The sequence below is a fragment of the Apteryx rowi genome, unplaced genomic scaffold (assembly GCF_003343035.1).
Source record: "Apteryx rowi isolate R43461 unplaced genomic scaffold, aptRow1 scaffold_14, whole genome shotgun sequence".
Lineage (NCBI taxonomy): Eukaryota > Metazoa > Chordata > Aves > Apterygiformes > Apterygidae > Apteryx > Apteryx rowi.
In genome coordinates this window covers 414,040-427,562 of record NW_020447641.1, presented here as the reverse complement: position 1 = coordinate 427,562, position 13,523 = coordinate 414,040, and positions in this window count along the sequence as shown.

Genomic DNA, 13,523 nt, shown 5'->3' with positions numbered 1-13,523 from the left:
TTAACTGTGGCTCTGGCCTTCCATAACAGGGGGTCTTTAGCTTTCCCCTTTTACTGGTGATAATTTGTGAGCCTACTGTTGTCTCTCTCAAACAGGTTACAGGGGGGATATTAAGCACTCAGCTGCACTTGGGTGCCTACAGACCTGGCCAAGCTAGACTTTAGGCTGACAAGACTTCTTAGTGGCTCTGATGTTAAGAAATTTAGATTGCAAATGAAACTGTAAATCCAAGCATGGCATTTTCAGCAACGTAAGACAGACTGCTGTCATGCTGCTGCCATGAAGCATTAATGAAAGCTCAGCTGAACTTTTCTGAACTATAAAATTAAGATGCTTCTGAAATACTACAGGAAGCAGGCAACTCTTCCAGCCTGGAAAACGTAAAAGAACTTGCTATTCTTACAAAAGAACAGAGCCCAGCCACTGTCAGGAGAGGCCCAGGCTGGACCAGGCTCAAGGTCTCTGCAGCGCAGTGTCCTCTCCAGCCAGGCCAGCAGTAGGTGCTCTGAGAAGGTGTGGAAGAACAGGGTGGTTGTACTGTGCTCTTTTCCCACTATATCTTTTGCCCTCAGAAATCTCTTACGCCAGAGCTTCTATCAACGTGCTTAACAGGCCTTAAATGACTTTTTTGGTCTGTGAATTTTTTGTGTGTGTGAATCCATCTAAACTTTTAGGATTTACTGTACTGAATATAAGTGAATTCCACAATTAAATTTGCAGGAAAAAGCAATTCCTTTTGTGATTTTTAAGACAGCTACCCAGTAATTTCAGGTAAGGCCCTCCACATCTTAAACAGTGAAAAGAGCTGAACAATTGTTTCCCATTTGTCTTCTCTGTGCTACTCAAGAATTTACAATACTCTAGCACATTTTCCAAGCGCTGTGTTTTCTAAGAAGAAAAAAAGCCATAGCCTAATATTTTCATGTACAAAAGTCATTTCACAGCTGTGCTCATCATTGTTGCTCTTCTCTGTATTTTTAGTTTTGCTGCAACCAATGTTTAAGATGCAGACATACCAGAAATGTACACTGCCAAAATTATGCTTTGATTTTTTTTTCACCATTCTTTCCTATTAATTCCTAATTTATTTATTAAACTGCCACTGAATGCTGAACTGCCATTTCACAGAACTGTCCACTAACATTAAGAGCTATTCTGAAGAGTACTAAATAATTCAGTTTCCATCAGGGTGTATATATAGGAGAGTTGGCTTTTCCCAAATGAGCATTCATTTGCATTTGTTAATACTCAGTTTTGCCTGCCATTTTTAGTTCCCAATCTCACAGTAGTGTAAGGCCCTATAAGCAGGATTTCTACAAGATAGGCAACAGTAACACTCTGCATACCAGACAAGAGAAAGTTCAAGAAAGTGAGCTTGAACAAAAAGAACTGGGAGAATATGAATGTGTAACTAAAAACTAAACAGAACGCCTGCAATTTAAGCTCCTCTGAGAAAAGGTTAGCTGAAGTGGGGAATACCACTGTGCACAGCATTTATTTTACCTGTACATTTTGCCAGTGCACAAAGCTGCTCTCAGGCACCTCATAGGCACAAGAAAAGCAGTTTAGCAGTCTGCGTACTTCAGATAAAGCAAAGTCTGTGACCACCTCACAAAAGTCGAGGTAATAGTGTTTGGGCATCTGAAGAGCCATCAGAGAGAGATTTAGCATCCCTGGAAACAACAGTGGGCTACAGTTCATTATTTTCATAATTTATTTTTCACTTCTTTTCCTCTTTAACTAGGCCATAACTTATGAGGGGAAACACCTTAGTAATCAGTTATATAGAGGCTTTCTTGTGGGTCTATATTCTTACTTTTCTGATTTTCTAATAGCAGTATCATCACGCCTGGGTTTTTTTAGAAGTACAAGAAAACGTCCTGTTTTGTGTTAGAGGTACATATTCTTTGCAAATACTTCTGAAACTTCTCTGACTTCTTAGACAATTTATTGCGTATTTAGCCCTGTTTCCAAAGATTTTTTTAAGTAGTATTAATTTCCTTAGGTTAAAGCTTAAAAAGTGCTTAAACTATTCTGTTACTCCACATCCATCTGCCTATATTTACTGAATTTTCTTTCTGCTGTTTTCAGACAGCTTTGTATATACAGAGTGTTAGGGCCCAGCCATTCAAAATAGTTTCTGACTACTTCTAATTACTAGTTACTTACAGATAAGACCTTCTCTGTCTCTTGTTTTTTATTCTCAAATCTGTGAGCTCTCTTTAACAACATTATTGTTTTATTGTAAAATAAAACAGAAAATTCAAACTGCACCTGCAGTTTCCTAGCTACATACCACCTAATATATAACTATGACAGCTTAAGAACTTTCTCTGGCAACCAGAGACAGTATGGTTCATAGCAGCTTTTATATATATCTTGTCACCAAGACTTGTTATAAGCCTTTGCCATGCCTGTGAGATCTGGCATGAAGAAGGGAGCATCCTACAGGAAATGAAGGTCCTCACTCTGCAATGTACCAGCCATACATTTTGGAATGTTTCCTTGGCTCAACAATTCCATTTTTTGCAGTGATGCCATTTTCTGCCCAGCCTCAGAGATGGGAGCATTGGCAAATAGCCATGAGTTACTGGTCAAATACTTTCAAAGTGCCCATTATAGCATTCTGAATTTATGTGCAGATACTGGGAAAGTACAAGTCAAATAATTATTTCCGAAAAATAGTAAAAAAGCCTCCTTTTCAGTGTGCAAACCCCAACTACTGGTTAACCATAACTGACTTCCTCAAACAATATTGTGATTGCACAATTTGCAGGGCTGCAAAGTTCAGTTGTCTTGGTCTGTGCCTTGACCATAAAGAGGAGAAAAAAACAAGACAGAAGAGAATTTGTTGAGAATATGCTGCCTCTTTTCATGTTAGAGGTTCATGCCTGTAAACAATGCATCTTCCCTGTTCGACTGAAAACACATACCAAGGGAAAAATAAAAGGTTGCTCAGCTGCCTAGCAGGAGAGCTGTCACCAGTGCAGATTTTCTGTAACAAGGTAAGACACGGATTCCTGGTATGAGTAGGATATCAGTGACTGTAAGCACTGAATGACTTTAAATGGTTGCCTCGTGCAGACTGCCTTGCTATTAGGGCTGACAAGCCCCCAGTGATCTGTGGCACGATACATATCCAGAGAAAAAGGACATAAATGTGGGCATGACAGAAAAGCTGTTGTCCTCTGCTGCTGTCAGACTGCAGTAAAAATAGTGACTTTTCAAAGTATTTGGCCTTTATATATTGAAATTCCTTCTATAATATGTGTGATTGCTGCTGGCAGGATTTTACTGACAGAGTGACTAAAATAAGGATAATGCTGGCATAAATTAATCATGAAACCAGCCTTCCAGCACTGTAGGCTGGGAGGAATACCAAGGAGTTTTCTTTCATGTGCCCAGCTCATGGTTAAATATTATATATCAGCACTACCTACAGTACTGCACAAATAATCCCTTGTAGTTTAGTGAAGAATGGATGAGGGCAGTAGTCTATATAGTAAGATCCAGACATGTTTTTAAATTTACTTAAAGAAAAAGAAAACCAGCTGAATAAAACCTTTCTGACAAACAAGAGCACCTCCCTGGTAGCTGGTGGGCCTGACTCTAGTGACTAGATAATGAAACGTACAGCACTGGAGGAAAGCACCTGGTAAGCAACAAGTGTATAAAGCATTGCACAACATTCCGTTTCTGACTATATGTGAACTGGTTATGAACTGTCAATGGGCTTTCTGTTGCCTTGACTTCAAGCGTAGCATCACAGCTGTGGGAGAAGAGACCTGATCTATGCAGTGCCACAGAGGCAGCTAACTGAACACGGAGTGATTAAAATAAATGTTGGCCAACAAACTGAACTTTAAACTCATTCAAGAAGCCTACTGTATTGCTTTTCCAAAATGCACTGATCTTTGGGTGCAGTCACACTGTACTGGCAGTGATTCTGCATCACTGGAAGATGATCACCTGAACCTGAACCTGAACCTAAAAGGGACAAGCTTAAAGCTTAAACTTTCCATGGATTTGGGAGGTATCACAGTTTTGGGAGATGTGGAAAGTGAAATTATATACTGTTTTAGGCAAAAAGTGATAAAAGATATACAATTAAGGAAATGCAGAACTTTAAAAGAATTATTCTTTGTTTAAAATATAATGGGAATAATGATCAAAAAGCATGATGATAATTTTCCTACAGGCAAAAAGCCCTAACTTCTGAGTTTTAAAATTTTTGATCTAGACTATGAGACAACACTCAGTTTTCAACAGGAGTAATTCCTTTAATAATACTTGGAAGGTTATTTAAGGAATAAGCATAATTATGTCTGCATTAATAATTAACGAAGAGTTAAGCCATTAACTGACAAATCCAAACTAGGAAATTTATTTGGAATGAAAGAAATGTTGATTACATGTTGTGGTGGTGATTCACTGTTCTTTAGTAATAGTTATAAAGTAAATTAGTTTAAAGGGCAACTGAATAACCTTTTTGAATTAGCTTGTTTAATCAAAAAATAATTGTGGTTGCAATACGTTTTAATACATTTTTTCATCCTTAGGGTTAATTTAACACAAGTAAAGCATCTTACAAGGCTCTTTTGCAAATGCAAAGAAATATGTTTACTTCTTATTTTGTACTCTGGAATTGTGTTTATTTAAATCATAAGTCAAACTTTCACCAGGTGCTGAATAAATAGCATTTAAAATTAGAGCTGAACAAGAAGCTCCATATGTGTACAACTACCACAAAGCTTCTTACTTCTGGAGAACTATTTATTCACTAGCATATCACATTATTTGGTTATTGAGTCACAAGTCAAAACCAGAAATGTCCTGAACATCTGCATCTCCTGCACAGGAGTCCATAGCAATTGCTTGGGCCCCACAAAGCTTGTGCTGAGCCCCTAGAGTTGACAGGAACTACCTGAGTGAGCAGCACATTTAAGTTTCAGGGATGCTAATGCTTTTTAATCTCATTTTACTGATTGATTTTTCAATATACCCTGTGTTTAGAGACATCCCAGTACAAGAGTCTGAAGTTTTAAGTCTAATAAAAGCAACAGAGGGAAGTTAATGAGGGTCCCTTTCAACCTAAACTATTCTATGATTCTATGCAATACTGTAGAAACTGAGAGTAATTCTCTGAAGAGGAAAACTATTACAGGAATTTAGTACATCCTCTCCTACTTTGGTCCATTAGCAATACCATTTGCAATAAAGAAAAAAACTGGCAGATATTCTGTTTGCTGACATAAAAACAAAGATAGAGATAGGGTTTACCCACTTGTAATTGGCTTGAGAGAAAATAGCTAAATGAGAATAGCTCTTTGGAGACTATGTGTTAATTTACTGACAGGACAGTAAGAATTTTATAAGCAAATTAATTGTGACAGCTTATCGTAGTAAAGTAAGCTGTTCCATATTTATTGGTGCCTTCCAGCATGTAGTTCTATTGCTGTGATTGCACATATTTTGTTACTGTCTCATTGTGGTGAAGAAAAATAATGGAGAAATATAAAAGGACAGATGCAAAAGCAGGTAAAGCAACTAATTTATACTCTTCTGTGATGATGATAGTGCATTATGGCACCCAGTTATTAGAAGAGCTTTAAAATATACTACAAGTACAGTTATGCCTCATTTTGTCACACATGGGTACAGCTAATGCAGAAATACAGTTCTGCTGAAGACTGTACCTGAAACATTTTTTATACTAGCCTTTTCTCCACTTCTGAGTTATTGCTGAAGCAGACAGACTCTCAGTATTTAAAAGCACCAGCCCTATCCAGAATATCTAATACAGAAGAACAGTATTAGGTCAAACCACCAAGACTTACCCAGCTTTTGTTAACGGGTAAAAAAGGTGATGCCAAGTCTTGCTAAAATGGAGAGACATCACTACTAGAAAATCCCGGAAATCTTTTGGTTTTCCCCTCCTGTTAATCTGCCTTTCCCAAGAGATGTCAAAGCCATTTCCTACAGGTCACATACTGGTTCTTGCTCAAACTCTAAGCACCTGAATACCTCTCCCAGGTTTAACAAGGGCTTTTATAGCCATGTTATGACAGGACACGTACTCAAGCTACCTGTGCGCCACTATGACCCTGACAGAGGAGGTGGCAAAGGCACAGTAAGCACAGTCCAGGGGGGAGGCTCCAGGCAAAGGACTGAGAGCCAGAGACACACTGGTGAAAACCTCTGTTTCTGTTAGCAGCAGTACTGACTGAGCACTGAGTGCTGAGAGAGATGCTGAAGAGCAAAAGGAGCTACTGTATTTCATCTCATTACTCAAAAGAGATTATGAGTAGTGGTACAAAGATAACTGACATCTGTCACTTGGATTGCAGCCTATACATAGATTTCAGAATGTAGAAAAGCAAAAAATAGTTAGGAAGCAAAAAAATACCTTGAATAAAATTAGAAGTCTATTTGCTTTCATGATTTAAATTATTTTTAGCTCAGATTTTTACCCTTAATTCAAAATGTTCTTGTTCCTAATTTACATGACTTGTCACATATAATGAATGTGCATAGCATCTGAAGCTTGTAAGGGTTGCTGTGGGAATTCTGGCTTCCCTGCTCAGAAAGTCGTTGCCTGCAAGTTGAGAAAGCTGATCAACATGATTGTTACATACATTCATCTGCCCTTAGCAGGGCTTGTCTTATTGCTGACCTTTATGGAAAAGAAGAGAACAGAAACTAAATAAAATGCTTTCCTTATTTCATATCTCCAGCCTTTTGAATATGTCATCTCATGCATCAGAAATATTTATTCAGAACAAATATACTTTAAGGCTGTGAAGATTTTCCTTGGGAGTCCCTCTCCAATAACACAGATCCAGAGAATATAAATAAATAGCAGTGCCCAGCTGTGTTGCGTTGGCAGAAACTATCAGTTTTACAGGGGGAAGTAAAATGGAAATTCCTTCTGGCTGAGCTGGGAGGTGCTGCACTAACTTGCATTGGCTGGAACACTTAGCCAGTGCTTTATGTTTGCTTTGATGGTGGATGGTTACTCTGCCTACATTTTAATGAGCTGAGAACATTTAAACTTCACTGAGGATCATGCTAAGTCAGAGATAAATGATATGCCTATATGCTTTTGCATTTGGAAAGCCATCAGCCTTGGTCTTCCTTCCCTGGTTTGAGGGGGGGAAAAGCTCTATGACAAAAACCTCTCCAAAAGGTCCTTGAAACTTTCCCTTTTAACTTGCAAGAGCTTGGGTTCAGGTCATGTTTCAAAGCAAGTATTTTCTTCCCTGCTGTTTTGGAGATGTGAACTAAGCCAGCTGTAGGGGTTGACAAGAGACCTCTCAGAAGACAAGATTTGGGAATTATTCTTATTATGGAGAATGGATCTGGTTTATCATTTATTTGTTACCATGTGCTCTGAGTACTGGACAGACATGGTATTAAATGATTTAGAATACAGGGGTAAGTGCAAGCTTTTTAAATTTCATATGAAGTACACATGCATGTAAGTATTCAAAACAAAAAGGCAAACATACCATCAATATTTAAAATCTGCATGTTAGTGGAAAAAAGTAAATGCCTTCTTTCCTCTGTCACATGTGTGCTGTGGATAACCAGAGGCCAGAGTGCACATGAGGCCGGGTGGTGGCATGGCGTGCTGACACCGCTCTACAAAGGGCAGAACTATGGGTACCGTGAGAGGTGTGTGCAGATATCCACAAACACATGCTCCCGGGACCACCCTACAGCATGGTCGTTATTGTTGAGCAGCTCATTAAAGCTATTAAAAAGCTTCTCTTCTGAATAACATTTGGGATGAGATTCATGAATCCTCCATTTGTGAACAAGTCCCCTTGTTTATTATAAGTTCAGCTGCTTTAAACTGATGGGAGGGGGAAAACAAAGCTACTCAGTGGGAACTGTCCCTCTCTGACATTTGTAGTTAGAGTTAGAAATCAATATTGCTTGTCCCTGGGGAAAATTGGGATTTTTCCCTCTTCAGTGTCCCAGTTCTGCCTGTACAGGTTTTTAACAATGAGAGAGCTACCCAAATATTGATTGTGTAGAATACTAAACAATACTGTTTTCTCCGCACACCTCTCCCTCAGTAACTAACTGCAGTCTAACGCTTTCTTGTAGGCTGTTTGTGTGAGAGACCATCCTTCTGCTCATTCAAAGCAGAGCACAATGGGTCCTGAGTGAACTGCAGGCCATCCTGTGCCTTCTGTTATTACAAATACCTAAGTAAGTAAGTAACTGTACTAAGTAAGTAAATGAGGTATTTACCTGTAAAACTCTCAGTGGACCAATGATTAATGAATATTAATCTTCTAGGAAATAGAAGATTAATGGGGAGGAAACAAATATCTGTCTTTCACAATGATTTTGTTTTTGTTTTGAGCTTCAGAGGTAATAGCAACCTGAGTGTGTGGATGAGCTGGGAACTTCAGATTGAGTCCAAGCAGAGACATAGGCATGCACAGGGGACAGAGTTTTCTGAGGAAGATTCACTTTACCCTATATTGTTCTATTCCGTTATTTGTGGTACAGATATTTTATAACATAGTTGCAGGGACACATGTGTGAATAACTCCATAAAATGACCAGCAAATTGTCACATGGCACTTCTATGTTCCCATAAAGCCAGCAGCCGACATTTAGCTCACTATCTGTGGGGAGCTGCTCAGTGCAAGAAACATTTCATTATTAATTTTAGTTTTTGAAAAATCTGAGATCAGTCCAGAGCAGAGTCAAGTTGCATAAGCAATTCTAACCATGCAAATGTATTAATATCATGACTCTTGGTTTTTGGTTTATTCATTCTGGGATGTGTGAAAACTCCTGATATGACTGCTGACCATTCCATCAAATGCCACAAAAAGGGATCATATTCCTGTTATGTTCTGATCCAGAATCCATTGAAATGAATGAAAAGACCAAAGACTCTGTTCAGCTGCTCTAATATGAAGTCTCCCAATTAAGCAACATTCAAATTATTGATAGTATTTGGGGAAAAAGAAACTGGAGCAGAAAAATGTAATCACTAGCTTGTCTTTACTGTTATACTCAGTAGTGACCACAGTGTTTCTGCCATTTGTTTCTCAAAGGTTGGGTGGGTGTTTTTTGGGAGAACATTTTCCATTGTCTCATCCTAAATATCTCAGCTGCTTTTGCAGTAGCAACATGTGTTTAGAAGGGAAGCAATAAAGCCTTAATTATAGGGCAGTGTAACAGCTACAAATGCATATTCTACTGCTACATGTTCTCCAGAAGGATGTAATCAATTCACACTGTTTTTGAATGATGTTTCAGATTGTGATCTTGTAAACAGATCTTTAAATAGCCAGTTTATAAAGAAAGCTAAATCTCTATGATTAGGAAAGCTTTTCTTTTTTCCAAATTAACCCTAAAAGAAAAGTGGGAGGATCGAGGTACAGAAGCTTTGGTTTTGAGCCCCCTACTGAAAGAAAAGAATACTAATAATTTGAAAGTTTTTTTTAAGAAAAGTGTACAGCCATTAAACAACATATGCAAAAACTACATGTGGTGTGTCAGAGACAAAATTAAAATGGTGTTTCTCTAATACCAAATTCCCATGAATTAGCTAAGGTAGTGAACACTGACACTTATTATTTTGGAATTCAGGGAGAAAATAAGAAAACAGGGAGTTCAGCATTTTCAGAATTTGGTTTGTACTGCAGCATTTAACAAGCGGCCAGTGGCATCCGCTCTACACTGTGACGGTGATGTCCTCTTGAAAGCTCAAMTCTCTTGTGATTTGAATCTTGGGTTTTAAATATGCCACCTACTAAGGCTGATAATGCACCATCCAGGAAAAAAACTAAACTAATGTTTCATAACAGCGAGAGAACTGTTAGAGGATAGTTGCAGACTCTTTGACGTGAAGATGGAAACTTATCGTGTATCCAGAACATATTTCCTCCTTTGGTGTTAACTTTGAAGAGCTGGGATTAATGTTTGAATCATGGTTATAACAACTCTATTCCAGTATCTGTACACCAAAAAGATAAGCCTAACATGAATGGAAGCTACGTAATGTTGCTTAATGAAAAAAGGAATGCTAAGAGGAAACACAATTTGAGATGTCCCTCTATTTTTAGTCCATTAGCCCCAGAGACCCTTTCCTGAATCCTTTCCTTTAAGGATAGAGAGATTTTTCTGTCTTATCTTATTCACAGAAAATGTGATGTTATTCATACCTTCCCATGTGGTCCCCCCAGTGTAAACTCCTGCTGTGCTTAGATGATGTACACTAGATGTCTCCAATTGTGCAGACTCTTTCAGAGAGGCTTTCCTGTGTCCCAGGGGGAGCTGAGGTCAGTGGGGTTTCCAGACCTCTCTGCTGTTTTGGATGGCACAGACATCAGCTTTACCTTTCTGCCCATTCATCCCTTTGATGAAGGGGCTGGCCTTGTTACCCATACATCATCAGAGAAGAGCAGGAAAGCCGTTCTGATCAGTGATACTTTGAAACCTAAGATCTCTCTCTTTCTTTAATAGTTTCATTGTAAAATAATACATGAAAAATAACTCAATCTGAAAGGGTAGGGTCAAAACATGGACCAGCTCTACCCACAAGCCAAAGTGGCAAGATCATGCCATTGAACCAACTTTTGGTGGCCAAGACATCACTTGTTTTTGAACTGTAGTCCCTCTCTGCTCTGCCACATGCCAGCAAGACTGAGCAGAGCTATCATAAAGTTGATCACCAAGCTGAGAGTTTCTGTATTTTCTACATGTGAGGGTTATTTTGCGTATCAAGAGCTTCTCATCTGGGTCTCCTATGTCACAAAACTTCAGATCAGTATCCATGTCCAGAAAGTACTGTATTTACTATTTCTCTGCAAGGGCAAGTTCATGGGAATGCTAATAAACAGGTCAAGACAGTACATCTATTAGGGAAATATTAAATCTTTGACAGTATAAGCCCCTCAAGAAAATGATCATTCTCAAGTGAGTAGAACTAAAAGTACTAGAATGAATTACATGTTGCTTGCTTCTAATTTCTTCARGTTGCTTAGAACATGACATCCCCACTCTGTAGCAGAGGGGAATAAAAGCTTCTCACCTTTCTAAACCTTCTGCAAAACATACAGTAGAAAGGAGAAGGTCTATCAGGTCTATTGGCCTTTTCTGTTTCTGATGTTTTATCATGTAGTTCTGTAGCATATGGGTATAACTAATTGCATTTTCTGAGCAGATGTGCAAAAGACAAATTGATATGCCAAGGCTGGTAAATGTCCAATGAGGAGGAGACTGATGTGCCCATGACAGATTTTGTAAATGAGACATTTATGGAAATGATGAACATGAAATGTTCATTTCATTGTAATACATTATTCCTGGGGTTAAAAGAACTATTTATAAACATCACTAAGTGGAGTTTATTTTATTGCATCAAATTCAGGGATGGCATTTTTCAAAGTGTGCTCCAAATACACAGGAGTCCAAGTCAATTGTCAATAGGAAAAAAATTGTGAAACATGTCTCCCTTTCCATTCCATGTTTAGAAAAATTATTTTTTTGCAAAATCTGTTTGGAATATGCTATCTTCTTGAACTTGTTTCCTCTCTTCTTTTTTCAATTTTCTACTTACTGTTAAAAAGGAAGGTAAATAGAAAGGAAGTGATGGAAGAAAAAAAAAGGTTAACTCCTTCTCTCCCACAAAAATAAAATGAAATAAATAAATAAATAAATAAATAAATTTTTGGAATGTTAAAATGAAGAGTCAACTGACAAGACTAGTGAGAATCTGTACAGGTTACACCTCAGCAAAGCAGCAAACAAGGGATTAATGACATTGTTGCTTAGTGCGTTATGTGAGAGCTGATTTGACTGATCACTCAGACATGCTTAATGGTATAGCTGCTAATACCTCTAAAACTGTTGAGTGTGCCTACATGAAGCACAACAGTACTGCCTAAATAGGATCCTTATGGATTCTTTTCTTAAAAAAATAAACAATCCCATTGTTCTAGTTCAATATTAAGCTGGTAATAACAGTCACTTTTCAGAATAAAAATGCCGCATTAAATAATGTTCAAAATGGTATTTCTCTCCAGATGTTAGGGCCCTTGTGTAAATCAATACTTCTGATGATGTAATTCCTTTTAGCCAGATTTAGAGATGTTCCCACATCGCCAGGTCTAGGGAGTCTTCTTTCATTTTCTTTGTTTTGTCTTTAAACTGAGCTGAAGGAAGTTTGGGAAGTTTTGCATATTCAATGTAGAGAAAGAACTGAAGAGTAAGAATATTTTGCCTCTCAAAGTAATTCATAGTTGTCATCTGTTCTTTTTTTTCCTCCTGTTAGTCTCTTCATTAGTATTCATATATTTCAAATCTGTATATTCACCTTCTCCAATTTTCAGGTGCTTTTCCTTCATAGTTAATTTCTTTCTTCATTTCAAAATCCTTCATTTCCCTCTGACACCATGTAATATTTATTACATTAGTGCTAAAGCTGTATGAATAATTCAACAACTATTTTGCCTCTTTTCTTATTCAAGTATAGCCCATAATGATTTACTTGAAATATTCATTATCTGAAATGTGTTGCTGAATAATTTTTGCAAATATTCTTGGCCTGTCTATTGTTCAGAGGTGCAACTAAAAAACTAAGTGATAATGATTTGACACTTCCATCCAACCAGGAAACAAAACACATCAAATGATGGAAGCTCTTCTTGTGATCCAATGTTCTGTGCACCTGCTAATAATGCCCCACTTGAAACTGGCTTCCTGAAAACTACTGAAATGGAAAAAAAAATCCATCAAATAAGTGCCCTTCTTTAAACTTGGAAAGGAAGCACATGAGAGTCAGTGGCCAAAACAAACTCAGTTAGCAGTGATAATGAACACTGCCAGGGAGACTGCTGATGCTTGTTCAACTAGCTGATGAGTTGCTAATGTTGTCTTCGTACAGTCATTCCCTCTGCTCCTCACCACCATCAAACAACGTAGGTTACCTCAAGTGACAGGGTACTTAAAGTAAAATGTTAAATGTAAAAAGTAAATATATGATATATACAGCCAACTTTCAAGAAGCCTTAAAGAGATAATGCTGATATCAAGAGCAACTACAGTGCTGAGAAGTCTCCCTTGTGGGCATTGATGCTGGCAGCAGTGGGAGGTCAACCTTGATTCTAGAGCAGAGGAATTCAAATGACAGCCACATATTTTTCAGGCATAAAGTGCAGCCAGGGTATGGGTTACTGGGTTTTCATGGACGAGGGATGCCATGTTTTGGGGAGTGAAGGCTGAGGTTTCAGGAGGAGACTGAAATCTGCCAGAATCAGCAAGTCCTGTTCCTCATTCCCCAGCAGCAAGCACGAGGTTCACAAAGTCACCATCTGCCCTCATCAAGGGGGGAAGAGCCATTTCCAAATGACTGCCCTGGTCTACAGATCTCCCTACTGATGAGACCCTCAAGGAGGGATGTAACCATTTCCTTGCACTGACACACCGCTTTGTGTCCCCAGCCTCTAGCCCATTTCTGCACCTTGTCAACAGGTGGCAGTACTTTCTTGGCT